The sequence below is a fragment of the Lissotriton helveticus genome, chromosome 3_1, assembly GCF_964261635.1.
Source record: "Lissotriton helveticus chromosome 3_1, aLisHel1.1, whole genome shotgun sequence".
Classification (NCBI taxonomy): Eukaryota; Metazoa; Chordata; class Amphibia; order Caudata; family Salamandridae; genus Lissotriton; species Lissotriton helveticus.
Window position 1 is genome coordinate 193,859,786 of NC_136061.1, and position 25,207 is coordinate 193,884,992.

The following is a 25,207-nucleotide window of genomic DNA, read 5'->3' on the forward strand; positions in this document are numbered from 1 at the left end:
CCATTAGAACGAATTTTTAAAAACTACCTTTACAACGCATTTCATTACAACGCATACTACCTTTACAATGCATACCATTACAACGCATACCATTACATTGCATGTATAGTAAGTATTGGATAATGTAGGGGTAACATTATCTATTCTAACTCGAGGGGGTGCAACAGTAGGGTAAGTGTTGGATAGTGTAAGGGTACTATGCGTTGTAATGGTATGCGTTGTAATGGCATGCGTTGTAATGACTGCGTTGTAATGACATAAGTTGTAATTGTATGCGTTGTAGTGTCATGCGTAGTAATGGTTGCGTTGTAATGGCATGCGTTGTAAGGAATGTTGCGTTGTAATGACTGCGTTGTAATGGTAGTGCGTTAAAAGTTGTGTTGTAAAGGTTGTTTCCCGCATAAAAGCTTCTCTTTTCAAGGCATACTGTTTTTTGGAAACAAAGAAAAGAAACCGTTTTAAGTTTAGCTCACATTTACCACCTGCTGTCAGCAGGTGGCAAACATGAATTGGGTATCAACAAGGGGGGGTGTGGCACTCTGTTGGGTAAACACGAATTTTCAACTTTTCGTGGGTCAGGTGCTGACCGGTTTTTGGTCGATCACGACATTAAACAAGATTTGAAAATTTTCTTGTTGGAATTGCTACATTTTACACTGTATCACAGTTATTTTTCCTGGAATAATCAATACTTTCAACAATTGGCAGGAACTTCAATGGGGAATTGTGCAGCCCCCAGCTATGCGAACCTTTTTATGCACAGGTTGGAACTAGAAAATATCCTTGAAAATCCTAGATGGCAAGATAAGATCCTTAAATTCTGGCGATACATCGATGACATTTTTCTTATATGGAAAGGTTCACCAACTGAAATTGAAGAGTTCATTGTATACATCAATGACATTGATGATCATATTCAATTTACCCATTCCATCAACACCGGGTCTATACCTTACTTGGACGTGTTAATTTCTTTGCAAAACAATAGGTTTGAGACAGATGTATACTCGAAAAAAACAGACAGGAACAACATGCTGATTTTTGACAGTTGTCACCCGATGTCACTAAAAAGGCACCTACCGTATTCACAACTGTTAAGGATGAAAAGAATATCATCCAGTGATCAAACTTACGAAAAGAATGCAGACCTCATGATCACCAAATTTCGAGAACGCAAATATCCTGAGAACATACTAGATGAAGCGCAGAAAAGAACTCAAGCCATTTCCAGAGAAGACCTATTGAAATCACACACAAAGGTCACGACTCAAAACAGACCAGTGTTTGTTTCAAAATTTTCGACTTTAAGCCATCATATGAAAAAAATTGTCTTAAAAAATTGGGAAATGATCGAGAAAGAACCCGATTTAAAGGAATGTTTAGCAAACCACAGTTTGCTTACCAAAGATCTAAAAACCTGAAGGACCTAATAGAAATGGAGGTACGCAACAAACTCGAAAAGTACACAGGAACTATCCCTTGTGCGAACTGTGGTCACTGTAATAACATAATACGTGGCACCAACATTAATCACCCGACTACAGGAAAATCCATCAAGCTCTTTACCAATGCCACATGTGACTCCAAAAACGTTGTTTATCTTTTGAAGTGTCCGTGCGGACTCCCCTATGTGGGGAAAACAGAGAGAAAGATAAAGACTCGTTTGACCGAGCATAAAAGCACAATCAGAAACAGAACTACTAAGGCCCCAGTAGCCGCTCATTACATTTCAAATTGTCATAACATCAGTCAGATTCGTTTTCTGGTTTTGGAGTGTGTTCCCATAAAGCAAGGCTGTGACAACAGAAAAAGACTGCTCCAAAGGGAAATCTTTTGGATTAAAAAATTGAATTCCTGCAACCCCACGGGGTTAAATGAACGTCTTGAATTTAGTAGCTTCTTGTAACATAGTTCAGTAACTTTAGTTAACCTCAGGTTATAGTACACTATGAACTCTAAGGATTTTGTATATCCTCTTACCTGAAATTATGCTCCGGACACTTATGTTATTCACGCTAAATAACTAAATCTTGAATGTAACAGTTTTCAATCAGTTGGGAATTGCCACAGGCATGATAATAATGTGATGCAATGTAGTTTGATATGTTTGTTTACCATTCCAAGATGGCCGCGATATAGATGGTTCTAACATGTGCAAGTTTCAGCTTTTTGTCACCCACTTTATTACACTTTGAACGGCATGATTATCCTTTATTCAACACATATATAACTCAGTAACACCTTTTATTTCACGCGTATGGAATATTTTTTATATTCTCTACCTCCTCCGAGAAAGAGAACCTTCCCATATAACGCGCTTAGTACGCATGCGCAAACAGCATCGTTTCCGATAGCCGAGCAGTAACTCGTTTGAATGTCCGGTGAGTAAAGCGCAGCGTTCACAAACTTGTATCGCATGTTTTTTCAGTACTCAATAAACCTTTGGGCACTTCCTTAGCACTTAATGCACATTTTACGCTTGCTGTAACGTTTCACCGTCTTGTACCGATAAATTACACCCACGTTGCCGGCACCTAGAGCACTGTAAAGTCGGTTTACTCAGTCGAGTTTGTTTGTTTTTCAGTCACTTTTTGAGCTGATCCTAACAACACCTGGGGTACATTTTGCTACTATATCATTCTTAGTAGAACCACATTTACGCGACAATTTGTCTGTCAATATCTTCCCGACACTCTTCGAGCACATAGCGTGAATATGCATACTGTGAGCTGCTTCCCGTCATTGATTACATTTTATATCTGTTTTAAACCCACAGAAATGTATTTCCCCTGATGAAGTGCCAAATAGGCACGAAATGCATTGGGCTTAAGTTTACTTTGTGGACAACTGGGTTATTGAACAACGATGAATTGAAACATTGCTTTGATGTAACAGCTTAACTTGAAAAAAGTGAATTAACCAATGAAACGGAAGAATAAACTTGTGAAAGCAACAGTTTATGGCATACTGTTATGTTTATACACAGCGTTTGAACTGTAAGAACATTAAGGATTAATTTCCCCAAAAGAGTGCGACTGGCTATCTGTCAAGCCTGACAGCCACAACTTGAAACATGAATTGGGGGCAGATGCTGGGCAGGTGTTGCAGGAGGAGGGCTGTTAGGGGGAAAAGGTGGCCTTGTGGGGGTAGGATCACATTCCCCACACTTGCGGAAACAAAATGATTGGATGGTGACAGGGACAGAGGCTTGGGTGATGTTGCAGACAAAGCATCAGTTGAATTTATTAAGAAAAATGGTATGACAAAAGCAGGAAGCCTGACCTATTAATTGTGAAAAGCAAACGTTAAAGCAAAAAGTCCTTTAATTGTGTTGTTGTTGCTGCGTTAAAGCCTGTAGTCATGTATTTTGTTACATTGTACCTCAAAGTGATAACTGTGTAAGGCAAGGGTGAAATTTCATAAGTTTTATGTCTGTCTTGACAGTAAGCTGTGTGCCAGCGCTTATGTGATCACTAGAACAAAAGCACCAAAAAGCAGTTCTAAAAGAGGGACTTTGGCTCTAACAATGTTGCTCTTCTTCTCTACCAGCATCTGATGCACAATAGTTTGCCACAACAAATACAATTGATAAAAAAGTGTTTATCTTGTGCAGTCTTTTATAATAAAATAAAATGTTTAGGGGTTTTACTTTGTTAACTCCATGACAAACTCCATAGTAAGAGACTTTACATTTTGAATTCTCTGACAAATGTTATAGGAGTGGGTTTAATAGATAAGTCTCTTTTTTGGCCTGGCCATAGTAAATGTTTGGTGTCTTCGGAGGGAGTTTTAATATTTACGTAAAAATATACTTTGGATCCGCCTGCAATGTTTGATAAGTTTCCCTAGGCAGAATACACATGGTCACGGTAATGTTTTATATTTTGTGAACCATGTGAAAATGCTTGTCTAACTAAACATGTTGATTGTTAAATGCCCTGTAGTAGCATTGAGCCCCTCTATTGCATTGCTGAGTTTAAGGTAAGGCCTGCTAGTGTGTTTATTGTCACATTATACCTCATAGATTATGAGAACAGGCTAGATTTACTGGGTTCATTGTCTATGATATTTCTTTAGGGCACTTAGGGGCAGATTAGGATACTGGTTTTTCCGTATCCTCCGGGCTGGCGGAAGCCACCGCCGGCCCGGAGGATACGGAAAAACCGCAGCGGACCCACCAAAGACCCACCGCCACATTAGGATGGCTGGTGGGTCCAGGTTTACGTCCGCAGCTTTTCCGCCGCGGTTGGCGTACAACCGCGGCGGAAAAGCCCTAATATGGTGGCGGTGTCTCTCAGACACCGCCAGCCATATTAGGATGCCCAAAAAGAAATGCTTTTCCACGGCGGGTTTTCTGCCGTGGAAAAGCATACGGAGCTTCACTGCGGGGGCCGTTGCGGGCCCCCTGGGTGAAGGGTGGGTGGGGGGTGCACATGAGGGGTACCTATGGTACCCCCCTGCATTTGTATGCAGTAATCGGCAGGCACCGCGCGGTGCCTGCCGCTTTCTGCACACAAATGCAATGTATGCATTTTTAACATTGCGGCGGGTGCAGCTTGAAGCTGCACCCGCCGCAATGTTAAAAATAGAGGATGTGACCGCCAGGGTGGCGGTCACATCCTAATTGGACAGGAGGGAACTCCGCAGGTCATGCAGAGGTTCCCTCCTCCTCGATGGTCGCGGACGGACTCAAGTCCGTCCGCGATCATAATGAGCCCCTTAATTTGCACCCTGCTTATTTTGTGAGGCCCCTATGGGAGGGGTTTGAATCTATAATTCCCCCTGTAGTCTTGTAGGAATTTGCAATTGTATGTATAGTATTTAGTTGTGTGTGATTTAAGTACTTTTCCTCTTTAAAGAAGAAACCCAGGCTTGACATGTATTGATTGAGTGTCATTGTGGTACACTGCTGTGTCTGAGATTCTAGCCTACATCTCCTCACTGAGGCAGCCTTGGATTTCTCCACCTCATTTCCTTGAGAGTCACGTCTAACAGGGGTAATTGATATCTAGTTTGAAGCACTGGGGTAAAGTAGCCCCAGGAACCAGAAGTAAATGACCTCTATTGACAGAATTGGGGCCCAGAAACCCCATAATAACCCTCTAATTTGCATCTCTTAAAGGGGTTTTACGTTGTGAGCTCTGTGGTAAAGCCCAAAGAAAGGGACTTTACATTGTGAACTCTGTGGTCAATACTGTAGCAACGGGTTTTACATTATGAACTCTGCAGAAGAACAGTAGGAAGGATTTTGACATTGGGAATTCTGCACTATGAATGGGTTTTGCATTGTGAATCTATGCCAGACACCATAGGAAAGGGTTTTACATTATGAACTCCAACGAGCACCATGGGAAGGAGCTTTGCACTATGAACTCTGACAAATGCAATAGTAACGGGTATTTCATTGTGAACTCTCGATATAAAGGCAATAGGATGATGATTTATACTGCAACCTCTGTGACAAATACATTCAGAAGCTGTTTTGCATGTTGAATTCTGTGACTAATACAATAGGAATAGATTTCCCATTGAGAACTCTATGCCAATAACCATACAGTTTTTCATTGTTTAACATTGTGAAACCTTATCCAGATCTTCGATTCAGGAGTCACTAGAGAAGCCTCATTTTCATTGTTTATATTTGTTATTTTATGTTTAGTGTTTATTTGTGCATGAATTAAAGTACTTTTTCTTATTAAAGTAAAAACACAGACTGGACATTCATTTATTAGGAATTACTTTGTATTCTGTTAAGTATTTTAATGTTTATTTCATGGTTTCAGTTGCTTTCTTTCTTTGGCTTTGCAATTTTTTTTTAACCTATGCGGTTGATACATAGGGCCATATGTACAAGGGAAGTGGCGGAGCATGTCATTAGCCTCTGTGGCTTAACGACACACTCTGCTACTTCTGAAACGAAGGGCTGCATCATCTGTGCGAGAATATGGTGCAGCCCTGCGTTTCCCCCTGTGCTGGCGCTTAGTTTAGCAGCTTAGCACCAATGCAGACTCCCTTGCACCATAATGCAAGGGTGTCTGCATGCGGGGTAAGATTGACCATGTTCAGGAAGGTCCCCCTTCCTGTGCATAAACAATCTTGAAATGCTGTTTTGTAACTTCTCTGTGTGCTGCTCAATGCAGCACACACACAGAAGTTGCAAAACAGCAATGTAACCCCTTCTATGCTCATAACGGAATGGTTCTTTCATGAGCACATGTTCTAGTGTGCTCATGACGGAACCCTTCCGTCATGAGCACATGCTCAGGAAATCCCTCTGCTACAGACAGCAGAGGGATTTCCCATTTTTTTTATTGCCTGGGGAGGTGGGGAGCTTTCCCATCCCCCCAGGCATATATGGGAATTTCATTATAATGATGATCGCGTGCATGGTGCGCTATAGTAGTAGTTGCAACAAAATCGAAACTGAAACTTAGTTTCAGTTTCTCCGTTTCGGTGCTTGTGGGGCTATCTCAGCCTCCCAAGCACCAAAAAAGATGTTATGTTATGTTATATTAATTTATTATGCGCAACAGCTACTCCAGCCAAGGAGCGTCCCGGCGCAAAAAAGATGTGAGGAGTATCGTTGGAAAGGGGAGACTCTCCCCTTCCCTAGTGGATCCCTGCTTGGGGATCACCCCAGAAGGGCGATCCCCAAGCAAGGATCCATCCACTAGCACCAGGGAGGGGGGAGCGGCCCCTTGGGCAAGGGCCTTTGCTCCCCCCATATTTTTTTGGTGGCAGTAGCCTCAATCTGCCCCTGTGGGGGGGCGGAAAGCCCACTAGAAACAAGGGACCATTTTTTTTATTGAGGTTGGGGTGGGAGCTGCCCAAAAAGGGCATGGCAATGCACCCACCCCCCCAGAGAAATGTAAGTCTTTCTGCCCCTCCTGGGGGGGCTAATGGGGGCAGAAAACCCCAATCTGCCCCTCCACGGGGGCATAAAGCCCACTAGGAACCAGAGATTTTTTAAATTGACGTTGAGGTGGGACTGCCCAAAAGGGCATGGGAATGCCCCTCCCCCCGCCGAGAAATGTCAGTCGTTCTGCCTCCCCTGTGGGACAGATGGGGACAGTAGCCCCGAATCTGCCCACTCCGGGGGTGGGGGGGTGAAAGACCACTTGAAACCAGGGATTTCTTTTTTATTGATGTTGGGGTGGGGGGCTGCGCAAAAAGGACATGGCAATGCCCCCCACCCCCCAGAGAAATGTAAGTCTTTCTGCCCCCCCGGGAGGCAGAAAGCCCACTAGGAAACAAGGATTTTTTTTATTGACATTGGGGTGAGGGCTACCCAAAAAAGGGCATGGCAATGCCCCCCCAGAGAAATGTCAGTCTTTCTGTCCCCCCAGGGGATAGATGGTGCAGTAACCCCCAATCTGCTCCCCCGGGGGGCAGAAAGCCCACTAAAAACCAGGGATTATTTTTTTATTGACGTTGGGGTGGGGGCTGCCCAAAAGGGGCATGACAATGCCCCCACACCTCCCCCCAAAAAATGAAACTGTCTTTCTGCTCCCCCCAAGGGCAGATGGGGGCAATAGCTCCTGAGAAAGCCCACGAGGCACCAGGGATTTTTTTAATATAATGTAGATGTGGTGGAATGATAATGCCCGCACCCAAAAAATAATTACCACAGTCTTTCTGTCCCTCCACTGAGGTATATTGCGGCAATAGCCCTTATCTGCCCCTTGGCGTGGGATAGAAAGCCCTATATGCCTCAGGATATTTTTTTTATTCAGGGTTGAGATCAGCCCAGAATGGGCATGCCAATTCCCACACCTCCCCAAAAAAATGCCACAGTCTTTCCGCCCACCCCTCAAGGTGCGGATGGGGGCAATGGACCCAAATCTGCCCCCGGGGAGGGGGAAGAAAGCCCACTAGGTGACAGCGATTACGCTGGCTTTTCTATGCTTGGGGGTGGGGGCTGCCCAGAATGGGCATACCAATGCCTCCACCCCCCAAAAACATAGCCACAGTCTTTCTGTCCCCCTCAGGGGCATATCGGGGCAACCCCCCTGAATCCTCCCCAGGGCAGCAGAAAGCCCATTAGGCACAGACTTGTTTTTAGCGATGTGCCTACCTGGGGATTTTGGGCCCTAGTTCAGCCGGCACATAGGGAAACCTAGCAAACCTGTACATTTTTTAAACTAGACACTAAGGGAAATCCAGGATGGGTGACATGTGTACCTCCCACCAGGTTCTGTCACCCAGAATCTCTTGCAAACCTCAAACTTAGTTAAAAAAACACATTTTCCTCACATTTCTGCGATGGAAAGTTCCTGGATCTGTGTGGATCCACAAAATACCACCCAACCCACATTCCTCAAATTCTTCTGTGAAAAATGGTACCTCACTTCTGTGGGTAGGCCTAGTGCCCGTGACAGGAAACGGCCCAAAACGCAACGTGGACACACCACATTTTCACAGTGAAAACGGACCGATTTTTTGCAAAGTGCCTAGCTGTAGATTTTGAACCCTAGCTCTGCCGGCACCTGGGGAAATCTAACAAACCTATACATTTTTTTAAACTAGACACTCAGGGGAATCCAGGATGGGGTGACTTGACTGGCTCTCACCAGGTTCTGTGCCCATAGTGTCTCACACACAGTGTCTCACACACACAGTGTCTCACACATGCACTATCTCACACACAGTGTCTCACACACACGAACACACACACACACACAGTGTCTCATACACGACTCTCCGCTCTTGTCCTCCACCCCTATACCTTCTGTTCCTACCCTGCACCATCTCCAGCCTTGCCCCCTCCCCGGATCTCTCGCTGCCCGGTGCCAGCCTGCTCCGCCTTCCTTCACTGCCAGCCCCCCTCACTCCCCCGCACCACCTCCAGGCAGCCCTTGGTGCGAGCAACGGGGGGCCGTCTCTCCTCCAATATGAGACGCAAGAGTGAGGGGCGGGGGTGAACGAAATCACACATACTCGTAAGAGAGAGGGCATTGAGGCACTGGACATCCATGAGGAGGGGGAGGAGAGTCCACGCAGGAGGGCATGCATGGAACCCATAAAAAAAATGCTCGGGTCATGTGAGCTGCAGGTAGAGTAGAGTCTGCCCGGGAGGGGAGAGGGCAGAGTCGGGATGTTGCTTGCTGACGCCTCGCCAAGTTCTCTCAAGGAAGCAGCAGTAAGAGAGAAGGCATTGAGGTGCTGGACATCCGCGAGGGGGAAAAAGGCAACTATGCCCCTGCACTCCTACACATTCAATTAATCATTAATCACGCTATGCGTTAGTTCTTTGGAACAGAATTGTAGATATTTGCACAACTTTACACAAACAAGTAACTCTCCGAGAATTAATACATCTGAGTTGAGATATATGGATGGATATAAAGTCTCTTGTTGGTATGGACACTTCTGTTTATTGTTCCATTGTACAAGCCAACACGTGTTTCATCGCAGGGAACAATCTGCGAATCTTCAGGGCTGGATAAAAACAAAAGTACATTTTTGGGAACATGTTCTGTTGACAAACAGAATCAGATGGTGACTTGGTGGTTTTAACCCAAGTGAGAAACAGCATGCCATTTAAGTGACTCCGTGTAGTGAACATTAACTGAGATAAGTGATGTATGTGAGTTTGCACTGGGGAAGGTCTATATAAACCTAGAAGACTGGCCAAATCGAATATTGAGGTGAGAGCGTGAGATTGTGTAACATACCTTAAAAACAAACACCCGAGTGACTTGTAAGTGGTACTTTATTAACAAATGATAAGGGAAGGCACGGAAATTTGATTGCACACAGTTTATTTACTGGATGTTCATACATGGATATCCTACTCGAATATTTCAATTGTATTTATTGATAACCTTTTTAATGGGCACAGTGTGGTTTGGACCTTGAGAAATTATGCGCTTATATATTATAAAGCCCTTGTGTCTTTCTGGTTGTGCAATTCATAATTAATAAGGAAAGGTAAACGGAAAAAAATATATATATTTTCAGGCCAGTCAGTATTCTGCCACCGTTGGCAGTCTGGAATACGCAGCTGAGAAAAGGGAGTAGTGCTGGATTTAATGCAATATATATATATTTTTTAAATTTAAAGAAAATATATTAAGAAAAGGGGACACGGGGATTGTGGTGCCGGACAAGGCTAGGTAGTAGCCAAAAGACTTTTCTCCAGACAGTAAGATAGATTAAAGAATGGCTATCACCACTCTGGTTGCTACGTTAAAATTATAATATAGAAGCCATAGTCGAAGTATATTCCTAAACGTCTTATTAAAACTCACCTTTCAAAGGAAAAGCAAGTTCGTAAAAGTAATACCCAGTCCGGGCGTTATGTGGAGATTTGAAGTCAGCAAGTCAATTCACATTTCGGTTACATATGATCTGAGGAATATAATGAGTGTACATATAATACATGCATGAGGTTATATTAAAAGAAAAGAGATGCTTCTTCTAGAACAAGAGGATGCCTACAAGAAAAACATACCTCGGTATTCACTTGGTTGGAAGGTAAACCGGGCGGAGAGAAGGGTCGTGGCTGGGCGGATACGCCGATTTGTCCACGTTAGGAAGTGCACCTAGAAAGTGCAGCCAAAGTCGTAATTAGTGTCTGCTCAACTGCACTATCATAGAAAAAATATACACAAGGACCGATATCGTCCGATATAATATAGAATCTTCATAATTGGAGAGCGCTTACCTATTCTATATCTGTCTCCCTCTTGAGTTGCCCGGCGCCGTTTTTCGAAGACGGACAAGGAACCGGAAGTCCGAACGGATTAAATACCAGTTTCCTGATTGAAAATCACTAGACCGTTCGTTTTCCTTTTTTCTTGCAGAGGTTTGGCAAGAAAGAGAAGAAATACTCTATCTACTGTGACCTCTCGTAGGTTCAATCTCAATTAAAAAGTTTAAATTGCGAAGACTTGTAGACATAATTTATCAGTGTATGAAGTACAGTGTAAAAATGTCCCAATATTATAAATCTAGTGTCATATAGACAGTATTGTTGAAATTTACTTTAAAAGAGCACACTAATCTCCTGTTATTACAGCAATTGAAGAAATTGGAGAAAAGGAAAAGGAAAGTAAAAGGGGCACATAGGCACCCATTGTGAGACTTGTCTGTCTATATTGATTTAGTTTATCTTGATCGATTAAGATCTAAATCTAAGGCGTGAAAATCCCGCTCGATGAATCGTGGAAACAGAATTTGTTTAGAACGGAGAGAAAATTATATTTGTTGTAGCCCATTAGGTTTAGAAAACGGCTATTTTTTCTCTTATTGTGCTATATGTTGAGTGTCGAAATTCTATGTATATACTTTGTTGGTAATATAGAAATACATATCTATTGTTCGGCTAGAAACACAAACGACAACAATAAATAAAATACAATATAGAGTGGAGTATGGCGCGTGGGAAAAACACAGTACATATACCTGTTCATTACACATAATGGCTAAAGACTGATCAAATGTTGTAGGAAATATCCCATCAAGATCTTATTGTAGTATGTCATTTTGATGTGGTTTAATTACCTAGAAAAAATTGAAGTTCAGGGTCATAGTTTAATCCGAGCTCTATACTTCGCAGACGCATAATCCAGGTTGCCTCTCTACGTCTTAATGCCAACTCTCGGTTGCCACCTCTTACATGGATGGGCACCGTATCTATGCCAAAGAAAGAAACTCGGAAGTCCTCTACGTTGGTCTGACATGTGGCTACGTGTAGGGCAACTGGATATGTGGGGTCCTGTTTTTGGATACCCCTCATATGTTCGGAAATCCTCTCTTTCAAAGCCCTAATTGTACTTCCAACATATTTTTTGCCACATATGCATTCAATGATGTAAACCACGTATTTCGTGGTGCAATTGATATTGACCCTGATATCATACGTTTCTTCAGTAGGGCCCTTGAATTGTTTAGTTTTGTGCTTGGCCCACTTGCACATGGTGCAGAAGCCACATTTGAAGAATCCATTGCTATGTTGGGTTAACCAGTTGGGAGTCATGTCACTGCGAGGGACAGTGGGACTGAGTCTATTCCTTAAGTTTCTCCCTTTGCGAAAAGTGATCTGCGGAGTTGTTGAGATCATATCCTTTAATGTCGTGTCTTCTCTTAGCAGACGCCAGTGTCTTGTCATGCTGTTCCTGATCAGATGATGAAGTGCGTTGAATTCAGTGACCAATCTCACTGTTTTATCGGGCGATTTTTGGTTGTTCTTACCTTTCAAAGTTTCCACTCTCTTGATTTTATTTAATTTCTTTCTCGCTTTAGTGAGGATCGTTTTAGGGTAACCACGTTTCTCAAAACGCGTGTTCATGTCTTTCAAAGTGGTGTCGAGCTCGTTGTCTTCACTACAATTGCGTCTGGCGCGGAGGAATTCTCCAAAAGGTATTGATCTGATCTGATGAAAAGGGTGAAAACTATCTCCTCGTAAAATAGCATTGCAGGATGTGGGTTTCCTGTGGAGCTTACTTTGTAGAGTGTTCTCTTTCACATAGAGTTCTAAATCTAGAAATTCTATGAGAGTCTTGCTGTGTTTCATGGTAAAGCTCAATTCCCACATATTAGAATTAAGATGGTTAAAGAAGCTCTGTAGTAATTCATCTGAGCCAGTCCATAGTAAAATGCAGTCATCTATATACCGACCCCAAAATAAAATGGAGTCAGTATATAGGCTGCCCTTTGAACCCCATATGTGATCTGCTTCAAACGCACCCATGAACAGGTTAGCGAATGATGGTGAAAATTTGGACCCCATGGCTACTCCTCGTTTCTGCTGATACCATTGCTTGTGAAAGATGAAAAAATTGTTGTTCAATATAAGGTTCATCATGGAAATGAGCATCTGTGTATGTGCCCAAAGGGATGCCGGCCGGTTTGATAGAACCCGGGTAATTGCTTCAACCCCTAAGCTGGGATTGATGCTGGTATAGAGTGCGACAACATCCATGGTGACCAAGGTGGTATCTGGTAGCCATTCCAAGTCACTCAAAAGGTTGAGAATGTATTTGGAGTCTTGTATATAGGATGGTAAGTTTCTGACCAAGGGACCCAAGAACACATCCACATATTCCGCCAATCTTTCCGTAGGACCCCCGATTCCAGAAACTATTGGTCTACCTGGAGGGAAAGGGAGATCTTTATGGATTTTTGGAAGTGTGTAGAGCCATGGGTATGTGGGTTTGTATACCTTCAGATATAAGTATTCATCCTCATTCAGGAGACCTTCTTCTTTCCATTTCCGTAGATGGTCATTGATATTGGTTGCTAGTGCACCTATAGGGTTTAGTGCAATTGGTTTGTAGCACGATTCGTCTGCTAATTGATTCAGTATCTCGTTATTGTAGTCGTCTGCGTTCATCACCACAATGTTTCCTCCCTTATCTGCCTCACGAATGATAATGGTGGAATTGTTGGTGAGTGTGATTAGGGCATTGCGTTCTCCTTTTGTTAGATTGTCTTTGAATGTAAAAGTATCTTTAAGTTTCTTAATGTTGATTTGGTTCAAGTCATCCAGAACATGCCTGTAAAAATTGTCAATACTATTGCCACCTGGTAATGTAGGTGTCCATGTGGATTTGGACTTTAAACCACTGGAAACCCTGAGATCTGTGTCAATGTTAAGTTCTTCTAATAGTTGCCCCATTTCCAAAGGGCTATCTTCTCGTTCAGTGATAGACAACAGTAAATGAATTGCTTGTACATCCTTTATTGAGTGTGCATCATTATCCAGAACATCAGAAATATTTATAACATTTCTTATGGTGGGTGTTTTCCCTGCAAAATGCTTCTTAAGTTTCAACAAACGCACAAATTTAAAGAGATCTATTTTAATTTGGCAGATGTCCCCAGTCGAGTATGGATTGAAACTGAGACCTCTTGCAAGTAGACTGGTCATGTCAGGAGTGAGTGGAAAAGAGGACAGATTGATTACTTGTACCTCCTTATTCTCTATCTCTACTTCTTTGTTACCCCTGATCTTAGTTTTTTGCGATAGTCTCCATTGCCCACCCCTGCACCCCCTGTGGGTTTGTCGGTTTGTGCGCCTCTTTGAGATTGCACCCTGTTGCCCTTGCGGATGCGTTCCATCTCCACTAAAAAAGGAGTACTATTGGCATCAGGGATGTCTCCCCTTTCCTGTTCTGGTTCACTTGTGCCTGCAGTATTGAGAGATGTGTTACTAGATGAGACAGAGCTCGGAGCTGATGCATTACCCCCGGATTTGTCTGTTTTGTTAGATGGAATCATAGCATCATATTTCCGGGCATAAGTAAAAACTCTACCATCGCGGTAGTCTCCATCATCTCTTTTTATTTGTCTTACTTTTCTATTTTTTATTTCTGCCTGGTGTTTTAGCAGGACCTCGTCTAGGATAGTGTAGTTTTTCACAGTGGGTTCTGGCAGGTTAAGGTCTTTTATTTCTTGTTCTAAGATCGCGATCTCTCCCTGTAGTTTAATGGATTTGCGATCTGCACTTTCTATTCAAATGTCCATGAGACCAAAGGAATTATTATTGACAGAGTCTTCCCACTTTTTCATAAGATCAACATCTAGATTGTCATGAGTTGGAAAAATCTGCGAACGCAAGCCTCTAGGTATTTGTTTCAAACGCATGTATTGTTTTAGGGTGGTGGCATCCCACCATCGTGAGTTCTCCTGCATCTTTAGTTTTTCTAATTTCTTGAATTTCTCTTTTAGACCCTCCATTCGAGGGGCACCAGAAATGGCAGCTGCTGTGTGTGTAGGCATGCCTTTGGCTAAATTCTCGAAGAGGTCCGCTGCTACTTTATCTCTATCCATGTTGTTATAAAGAATTAAGGATTTGTGTAGTCTGAGTAAGATACAAGTGATAATAGTTAGTGGGGGGCAGCCCTCTCTGGAAGTCAGGTATAACAAAAAACAGCTAAGAGGTATTTATATATTCCAGAATTCCTGGGCACAACTCCCGGGTTACCACAGGGTGATGGGTTCCAATATTATTGATTGTAGGCAATGAGGCGAGCGGTATTACCCCCAGAACCGCTCCAAAAGAATGGATCAGCAAGCTGATCCACACAAACGGAAAAAAGCAACTATGCCCCTGCACTTCTACACATTCAATTAATCATTAATCACGCTATGCGTTAGTTCTTTGGAACAGAATTGTAGATATTTGCACAACTTTACACAAACAAGTAACTCTCCGAGAATTAATACATCTGAGTTGAGATATATGGATGGATATAAAGTCTCTTGTTGGTATGGACACTTCTGTTTATTGTTCCATTGTACAAGCCAACACGTGTTTCATCGCAGGGAACAATCTGCGAATCTTCAGGGCTGGATAAAAACAAAAGTACATTTTTGGGAACATGTTCTGTTGACAAACAGAATCAGATGGTGACTTGGTGGTTTTAACCCAAGTGAGAAACAGCATGCCATTTAAGTGACTCCGTGTAGTGAACATTAACTGAGGTAAGTGATGTATGTGAGTTTGCACTGGGGAAGGTCTATATAAACCTAGAAGACTGGCCAAATCGAATATTGAGGTGAGAGCGTGAGAGTGTGTAACATACCTTAAAAACAAACACCCGAGTGACTTGTAAGTGGTACCTTCTTAACAAATGATAAGGGGAAGCACGGAAATTTGATTGCACACAGTTTATTTACTAGATGTTCATACATGGATATCCTACTCGAATATTTCAATTGTATTTATTGATAACCTTTTTAATGGGCACAGTGTGGTTTGGACCTTGAGAAATTATGCGCTTAAATATTATAAAGCCTTTGTGTCTTTCTGGTTGTGCAATTCATAATTAATAAGGAAAGGTAAACGGAAAAAAATATATATATTCTCAGGCCAGTCAGTATTCTGCCACCGTTGGCAGTCTGGAATACGCAGCTGAGAAAAGGGAGTAGTGCTGGATTTAATGCAATATATATATTTTTTTTAAATTGAAAGAAAATATATTAAGAAAAGGGGACACGGGGATTGTGGTGCCGGACAAGGCTAGGTAGTAGCCAGAAGACTTTTCTCCAGACAGTAAGATAGATTAAAGATGGCTATCACCACTCTGGTTGCTACGTTAAAATTATAATATAGAAGCCATAGTTGAAGTATATTCCTAAACGTCTTATTAACACTCACCTTTCAAAGGAAAAGCAAGTTCGTAAAAGTAATACCCAGTCCGGGCGTTATGTGGAGATTTGAAGTCAGCAAGTCAATTCACATTTCGGTTACATATGATCTGAGGAATATAATGAGTGTACATATAATACATGCATGAGGTTATATTAAAAGAAAAGAGATGCTTCTTCTAGAACAAGAGGATGCCTACAAGAAAAACATACCTCGGTATTCACTTGGTTGGAAGGTAAACCGGGCGGAGAGAAGGGTCGTGGCTGGGCGGATACGCCGATTTGTCCACGTTAGGAAGTGCACCTAGAAAGTGCAGCCAAAGTCGTAATTAGTGTCTGCTCAACTGCACTATCATAGAAAAAATATACACAAGGACCGATATCGTCCGATATAATATAGAATCTTCATAATTGGAGAGCGCTTACCTATTCTATATCTGTCTCCCTCTTGAGTTGCCCGGCGCCGTTTTTCGAAGACGGAAAAGGAACCGGAAGTCCGAACGGATTAAATACCAGTTTCCTGATTGAAAATCACTAGACCGTTCGTTTTCCTTTTTTCTTGCAGAGGTTTGGCAAGAAAGAGAAGAAATACTCTATCTACTGTGATCTCTCGTAGGTTCAATCTCAATTAAAAAGTTTAAATTGCGAAAACTTGTAGACATAATTTATCAGTGTATGAAGTACAGTGTAAAAATGTCCCAATATTATAAATCTAGTCTCATATAGACAGTATTGTTGAAATTTACTTTAAAAGAGCACACTAATCTCCTGTTATTACAGCAATTGAAGAAATTGGAGAAAAGGAAAAGGAAAGTAAAAGGGGCACATAGGCACCCATTGTGAGACTTGTCTGTCTATATTGATTTAGTTTATCTTGATCGATTAAGATCTAAATCTAAGGCGTGAAAATCCCGCTCGATGAATCGTGGAAACAGAATTTGTTTAGAACGGAGAGAAAATTATATTTGTTGTAGCCCATTAGGTTTAGAAAACGGCTATTTTTTCTCTTATTGTGCTATATGTTGAGTGTCGAAATTCTATGTATATACTTTGTTGGTAATATAGAAATACATATCTATTGTTCGGCTAGAAACACAAACGACAACAATAAATAAAATACAATATAGAGTGGAGAATGGCGCGTGGGAAAAACACAGTACATATACCCGTTCATTACACATAATGGCTAAAGACTGATCAAATGTTGTAGGAAATATCCCATCAAGATCTTATTGTAGTATGTCATTTTGATGTGGTTTAATTACCTAGAAACAATTGAAGTTCAGGGTCATAGTTTAATCCGAGCTCTATACTTCGCAGACGCATAATCCAGGTTGCCTCTTTACATCTTAATGCCAACTCTCGGTTGCCACCTCTTACATGGATGGGCACCGTATCTATGCCAAAGAAAGAAACTCGGAAGTCCTCTACGTTGGTCTGACATGTGGCTACGTGTAGGGCAACTGGATGTTTGGGGTCCTGTTTTTGGATAGCCCTCATATGTTCGGAAATCCTCTCTTTCAAAGCCCTAATTGTACTTCCAACATATTTTTTGCCACATATGCATTCAATGATGTAAACCACGTATTTCGTGGTGCAATTGATATTGACCCTGATATCATACGTTTCTTCAGTAGGGCCCTTGAATTGTTTAGTTTTGTGCTTGGCCCACTTGCACATGGTGCAGAAGCCACATTTGAAGAATCCATTGCTATGCTGGGTTAACCAGTTGGGAGTCATGTCACTGCGAGGGACAGTGGGACTGAGTCTATTCCTTAAGTTTCTCCCTTTGCGAAAAGTGATCTGCGGAGTTGTTGAGATCATATCCTTTAATGTCGTGTCTTCTCTTAGCAGACGCCAGTGTCTTGTCATGCTGTTCCTGATCAGATGATGAAGTGCGTTGAATTCAGTGACCAATCTCACTGTTTTATCGGGCAATTTTTGGTTGTTCTTACCTTTCAAAGTTTCCACTCTCTTGATTTTATTTAATTTCTTTCTCGCTTTAGTGAGGATCGTTTTAGGGTAACCACGTTTCTCAAAACGCGTGTTCATGTCTTTCAAAGTGGTGTCGAACTCGTTGTCTTCACTACAATTGCGTCTGGCGCGGAGGAATTCTCCAAAAGGTATTGATCTGATCTGATGAAAAGGGTGAAAACTATCTGCTCGTAAAATAGCATTGCAGGATGTGGGTTTCCTGTGGAGCTTACTTTGTAGAGTGTTCTCTTTCACATAGAGTTCTAAATCTAGAAATTCTATGAGAGACTTGCTGTGTTTCATGGTGAAGCTCAATTCCCACATATTAGAATTAAGATGGTTAAAGAAGCTCTGTAGTAATTCATCTGAGCCAGTCCATAGTAAAATGCAGTCATCTATATACCGACCCCAAAATAAAATGGAGTCAGTATATAGGCTGCCCTTTGAACCCCATATGTGATCTGCTTCAAACGCACCCATGAACAGGTTAGCGAATGATGGTGAAAATTTGGACCCCATGGCTACTCCTCGTTTCTGCTGATACCATTGCTTGTGAAAGATGAAAAAATTGTTGTTCAATATAAGGTTCATCATGGAAATGAGCATCTGTGTATGTGCCCAAAGGGATGCCGGCCGGTTTGATAGAACCTGGGTAATTGCTTCAACCCCTAAGCTGGGATTGATGCTGGTAAGAACAACCAAAAATCGCCCGATAAAACAGTGATATTGGTCACTGAATTCAACGCACTTCATCATCTGATCAGGAACAGCATGACAAGACACTGGCGTCTGCTAAGAGAAGACACGACATTAAAGGATATGATCTCAACAACTCCGCAGATCACTTTTCGCAAAGGGAGAAACTTAAGGAATAGACTCAGTCCCACTGTCCCTCGCAGTGACATGACTCCCAACTGGTTAACCCAACATAGCAATGGATTCTTCAAATGTGGCTTCTGCACCATGTGCAAGTGGGCCAAGCACAAAACTAAACAATTCAAGGGCCCTACTGAAGAAACGTATGATATCAGGGTCAATATCAATTGCACCACGAAATACGTGGTTTACATCATTGAATGCATATGTGGCAAAAAATATGTTGGAAGTACAATTAGGGCTTTGAAAGAGAGGATTTCTGAACATATGAGGGCTATCCAAAAACAGGACCCCAAATATCCAGTTGCCCTACACGTAGCCACATGTCAGACCAACGTAGAGGACTTCCGAGTTTCTTTCTTTGGCATAGATACGGTGCCCATCCATGTAAGAGGTGGCAACCGAGAGTTGGCATTAAGACGTAAAGAGGCAACCTGGATTATGCGTCTGCGAAGTATAGAGCTTGGATTAAACTATGACCCTGAACTTCAATTTTTTCTAGGTAATTAAACCACATCAAAATGACATACTACAATAAGATCTTGATGGGATATTTCCTACAACATTTGATCAGTCTTTAGCCATTATGTGTAATGAACGGGTATATGTACTGTGTTTTTCCCACGCGCCATACTCCACTCTATATTGTATTTTATTTATTGTTGTCGTTTGTGTTTCTAGCCGAACAATAGATATGTATTTCTATATTACCAACAAAGTATATACATAGAATTTCGACACTCAACATATAGAACAATAAGAGAAAAAATAGCCGTTTTCTAAACCTAATGGGCTACAACAAATATAATTTTCTCTCCGTTCTAAATAAATTCTGTTTCCACGATTCATCGAGCGGGATTTTCACGCCTTATATTTAGATCTTAATCGATCAAGATAAACTAAATCAATATAGACAGACAAGTCTCACAATGGGTGCCTATGTGCCCCTTTTACTTTCCTTTTCCTTTTCTCCAATTTCTTCAATTGCTGTAATAACAGGAGATTAGTGTGCTCTTTCAAAGTAAATTTCAACAATACTGTCTATATGACACTAGATTTATAATATTGGGACATTTTTACACTGTACTTCATACACTGATAAATTATGTCTACAAGTCTTCGCAATTTAAACTTTTTAATTGAGATTGAACCTACGAGAGGTCACAGTAGATAGAGTATTTCTTCTCTTTCTTGCCAAACCTCTGCAAGAAAAAAGAAAAACGAACGGTCTAGTGATTTTCAATCAGGAAACTGGTATTTAATCCGTTCGGACTTCCGGTTCCTTGTCCGTCTTCGAAAAACGGCGCCGGGCAACTCAAGAGGGAGACAGATATAGAATAGGTAAGCGCTCTCCAATTATGAAGATTCTATATTATATCGGACGATATCGGTCCTTGTGTATATTTTTTCTATGATAGTGCAGTTGAGCAGACACTAATTACGACTTTGGCTGCACTTTCTAGGTGCACTTCCTAACGTGGACAAATCGGCGTATCCGCCCAGCCACGACCCTTCTCTCCGCCCGGTTTACCTTCCAACCAAGTGAATACCGAGGTATGTTTGGCTTGTAGGCATCCTCTTGTTCTAGAAGAAGCATCTCTTTTCTTTTAATATAACCTCATGCATGTATTATATGTACACTCATTATATTCCTCAGATCATATGTAACCGAAATGTGAATTGACTTGCTGACTTCAAATCTCCACATAACGCCCGGACTGGGTATTACTTTTACGAACTTGCTTTTCCTTTGAAAGGTGAGTGTTAATAAGAGGTTTAGGAATATACTTCGACTATGGCTTCTATATTATCATTTTAACGTAGCAACCAGAGTGGTGATAGCCATTCTTTAATCTATCTTACTGTCTGGAGAAAAGTCTTCTGGCTACTACCTAGCCTTGTCCGGCACCACAATCCCCGTGTCCCCTTTTCTTAATATATTTTCTTTCAATTAAAAAAAATATATATATATTGCATTAAATCCAGCACTACTCCCTTTTCTCAGCTGCGTATTCCAGACTGCCAACGGTGGCAGAATACTGACTGGCCTGAAAATATATATATTTTTTTCCGCTTACCTTTCCTTATTAATTATGAATTGCACAACCAGAAAGACACAAGGGCTTTATAATATATAAGTGCATAATTTCTCAAGGTCCAAACCACACTGTGCCCATTAAAAAGGTTATCAATAAATACAATTGAAATATTCGAGTAGGATATCCATGTATGAACATCTAGTAAATAAACTGTGTGCAATCAAATTTCCGTGCTTCCCCTTATCATTTGTTAAGAAAGTACCACTTACAAGTCACTCGGGTGTTTGTTTTTAAGGTATGTTACACAATCTCACGCTCTCACCTCAATATTCGATTTGGCCAGTCTTCTAGGTTTATATAGACCTTCCCCAGTGCAAACTCACTAGTTCCGATCTGGACCGAGATAATAAATGCTTCACTTGCACAAGGGACCCTCCCTGACTGCCTAAAAACAGGTCAGGTTGTGCCCATCATCAAAAAACCGACAGCGGATGCAACAGACCCGAATAACTATCGACCAGTGACCAACATACCTTTACTGGCCAAACTTATTGAGAAATGCGTACAGGGCCAACTGAGTCAACACATCGCTAAGTTCTCATTACTAGATGATTGCCAATCTGGATTCAGAGCTGGGCATAGTACTGAAACTGCGATCCTGCATATTGTGGATGACGCCTTACAAGCCCTAGACAGAAATCAAGCATGCCTACTGATTCTCCTAGACCTGTCATCAGCATATGACACGGTAAATCATGAAATGCTAATGACCAGGCTACAAGACAGGATGGGTTTGTCTGGAAATGTGCTGAAATGGTTAATTCTTTCCTACAGAATAGGACTCAACGTTTCCTGGTCAACCAAGCAATCTCTTCCCCACGCCCTAACGCTATTGGGGTCCCACAAGGCTCAACGTTATCCCCAGATCTATTTAACCTGTATGTTGAACCTCTCACGGAGATTCTTCGAAAATCACAGATATCCTATCACATGTAAGCAGATGACACGCAAATATACATAAAGATCGCCTCCCTTGATGGCATTGACCTAATGAACAAGACACTAAAGAGAGCTCTGCAATGGTTAACCACGAACCATCTGAAACTAAATGCCCATAAAACAGAATTCCTGCTAATTTCACCGACAAGCAACCAACCCGAGGTAAAGGAATGGACGAAACTGGTGACTGCGCTGAACTGCACCCCGACCCTAGTTAATTCCGCTAAATCACTAGGAATTACGTTAGATGAGAACCTCGACATGAAAGACCACATTAACTCAATGGCCAAGAGCGCCCGTTTCCACCTGAACTATTTAAGAAAACTGAAACCGTTCATCTCAGAGGCGGATCTAAAACTGGCTATACAATCCCTAGTTATCTCGAGGATCGAATACGGTTGCACCACGTTAGCGGGTCTACCGAAAACATCCACAGCACCACTAAAAGCCTGTCTCAATGCAGCGGCAAGACTCATCACGGGATCGAAGAAATTCAATCACATATCTCCTCACCTGAAAGCACTAAACTGGCTACCTTATGAGGCCAGAATTCAAATGAAGATGGCTTGTATTACCCACAAAGCAGTTCACTACAACACGCCGAGATACCTTGCCAAGAAAATTAAGCTATCGGGAGGTAACAGACTAACTAGAAGCGCTAAAGAGCTGCTATTGATGCCAGCCTTTTTCCGTAAGAAAAAGACCTATGACCGAGCGTTCTCAGGAGCCGCCCCTAGAGTCTGGAATTCACTACCTCCTAACATCAGGAAGATTCAAAATACTGTAGCATTCAAACGTGAACTGAAGAGCCACATGATGAGTAAATACCTTACATAGAGAAGCTTACTGATCACTGATATGAACATTTACGCCAAAGAAGGATGGCCTCGTCTAGAATGTCTTGAAGATCAATATCTGACAAATGACTGATTCCATGTTTAAACCTCGGCTATACCCTTTACTACTACCTCACAGCTATGTGATCTGATAACTGTAACTCACAGACAAAACTATATAACCTCTACCTCACTTTGTTTTATTTCTGTGATCCTGGATACATGTCAGCCTTATTCAATTCTTAATGCTAATTGCACGTGTTATTGCACTGTTATGCTATATAACCCTACCTCACCGAGCTTGGCCATATGCCTATGACTCAAGCTAAACCTATTCACCTCCTAATACTAATTGCATAGGCTGAAGAATACTTATATATAATCACCCCTATAGCCTATCGCCTTCTACCTCATATATGTTTGTTGTTACAATTGCTATTATAATGTCTGTAATCTACCTTATATGTCAAGCGCTCTGATACCCACGGGTCTTGTCCGCGCTATACAAAACTCTATAAATAAATAAATAAATAAATACATCACTTATCTCAGTTAATGTTCACTACACGGAGTCACTTAAATGGCATGCTGTTTCTCACTTGGGTTAAAACCACCAAGTCACCATCTGATTCTGTTTGTCAACAGAACATGTTCCCAAAAATGTACTTTTGTTTTTATCCAGCCCTGAAGATTCGCAGATTGTTCCCTGCGATGAAACACGTGTTGGCTTGTACAATGGAACAATAAACAGAAGTGTCCATACCAACAAGAGACTTTATATCCATCCATATATCTCAACTCAGATGTATTAATTCTCGGAGAGTTACTTGTTTGTGTAAAGTTGTGCAAATATCTACAATTCTGTTCCAAAGAACTAACGCATAGCGTGATTAATGATTAATTGAATGTGTAGAAGTGCAGGGGCATAGTTGCGTTTTTCCGTTTGTGTGGATCAGCTTGCTGATCCATTCTTTTGGAGCGGTTCTGGGGGTAATACCGCTCGTCTCATTGCCTACAATCAATAATATTGGAACCCATCACCCTGTGGTAACCCGGGAGTTGCGCCCAGGAATTCTGGAATATATAAATACCTCTTAGCTGTTTTTTGTTATATCCGCGAGGGGGGTGAGAGTCCACACAGGAGGGCATGTATGGAACCCTTTAAAAAACAAGATACACTCACACATTTGCAGCTGCTGTTCAATCCGATGAGCACTTTTGGGAATAAAATTGTAGAACTGAATATAGAACTACCCTTTACAAGTTTTTTTTTTAAACATAAACACGTTTTTATCTACAAAAATGCATGTTCTCAAATAACTTATTCCTTTAGCATTCGAACTGGCTGTTTATTTAGACTGAGACTCCCAAAAACTCAATTTGCATTTTAAGCATCTGTGTTTTTTTATTTGTTCTTCTTTTACTGCAAACCGACCTATGCAAATAAAGGTAAGGTGGCATGTACGTGCATTTTCATGCGGTGTGTGCCTTTTAAAAAAAAAGCCTACCTCATCACTTGTTATAATTAAAATAACGAAGATTGTGCTTGTAATCACAGACCATATCTACCAACTGTGACACTTCAGGACTCCAAACAGCGTCAGGCTTCAGGGTGCATCTGGGTATATGGTACGTGAATTATTTAAGATTGTTTGAAGGCAGCCGATTACAGAGGGCAGGTAGATCAACGAAGATGTTGACGCTAGAGTTTGTAGGGGTTTATCTAAAATGTAAATATGTTGTCATTGGGAGGAGGCCTAAGAGCCTTTACTTAAGCTCGCCTGTAAGTCCCCATGGGTGTGCAAGCAATAAGCAAGGACACTGGTTTAACGGGTTTTGCAGGATCTCTCAGCAGTGAAATTGTATCTCCATGGACTGTCTTGGAAGCCGTAGGAACGCGGTCACTCGCACACGCCTGCCCCCGAGGTTTCAGATAGCGCCCCGTAACACCCCGCCCCAGACGATGCGCGCCCGCACGGGGGGGGGGGTTGCCAAGGGCGTTTGTGGTCCTGCTGCAACCAGATGCTGGGTTTCTTATTTATTTTATGCGTTTTTATATAGAGGCAGAGCTGCAAGGCGCTTAGTGTCCTCTGAAGGTCGTCGCAGCACGTCCTCAGCACACGCGCACGGAGCACTGGAGGGCAGTGTTGGGGTACTGGATCATCGAGGCACACGGCCCCAGTGTTGGGGGTGCGGCAGCACTCGACCTCAGCGCTGGGGGGTACAGCAGCACAGGGTCATCGCCTGTGTGTGTAGTGCTGGACTCATTGAACGCAGAAACAGCAGCAATACGCAGAGACGGTTATCTGAAGGGTGCTGTCACTGAAGCGCACCGGAAATGCGATGGGCGAGCAACAGAGCCAGGCACGTCTTAGTGTCATTAAAGCG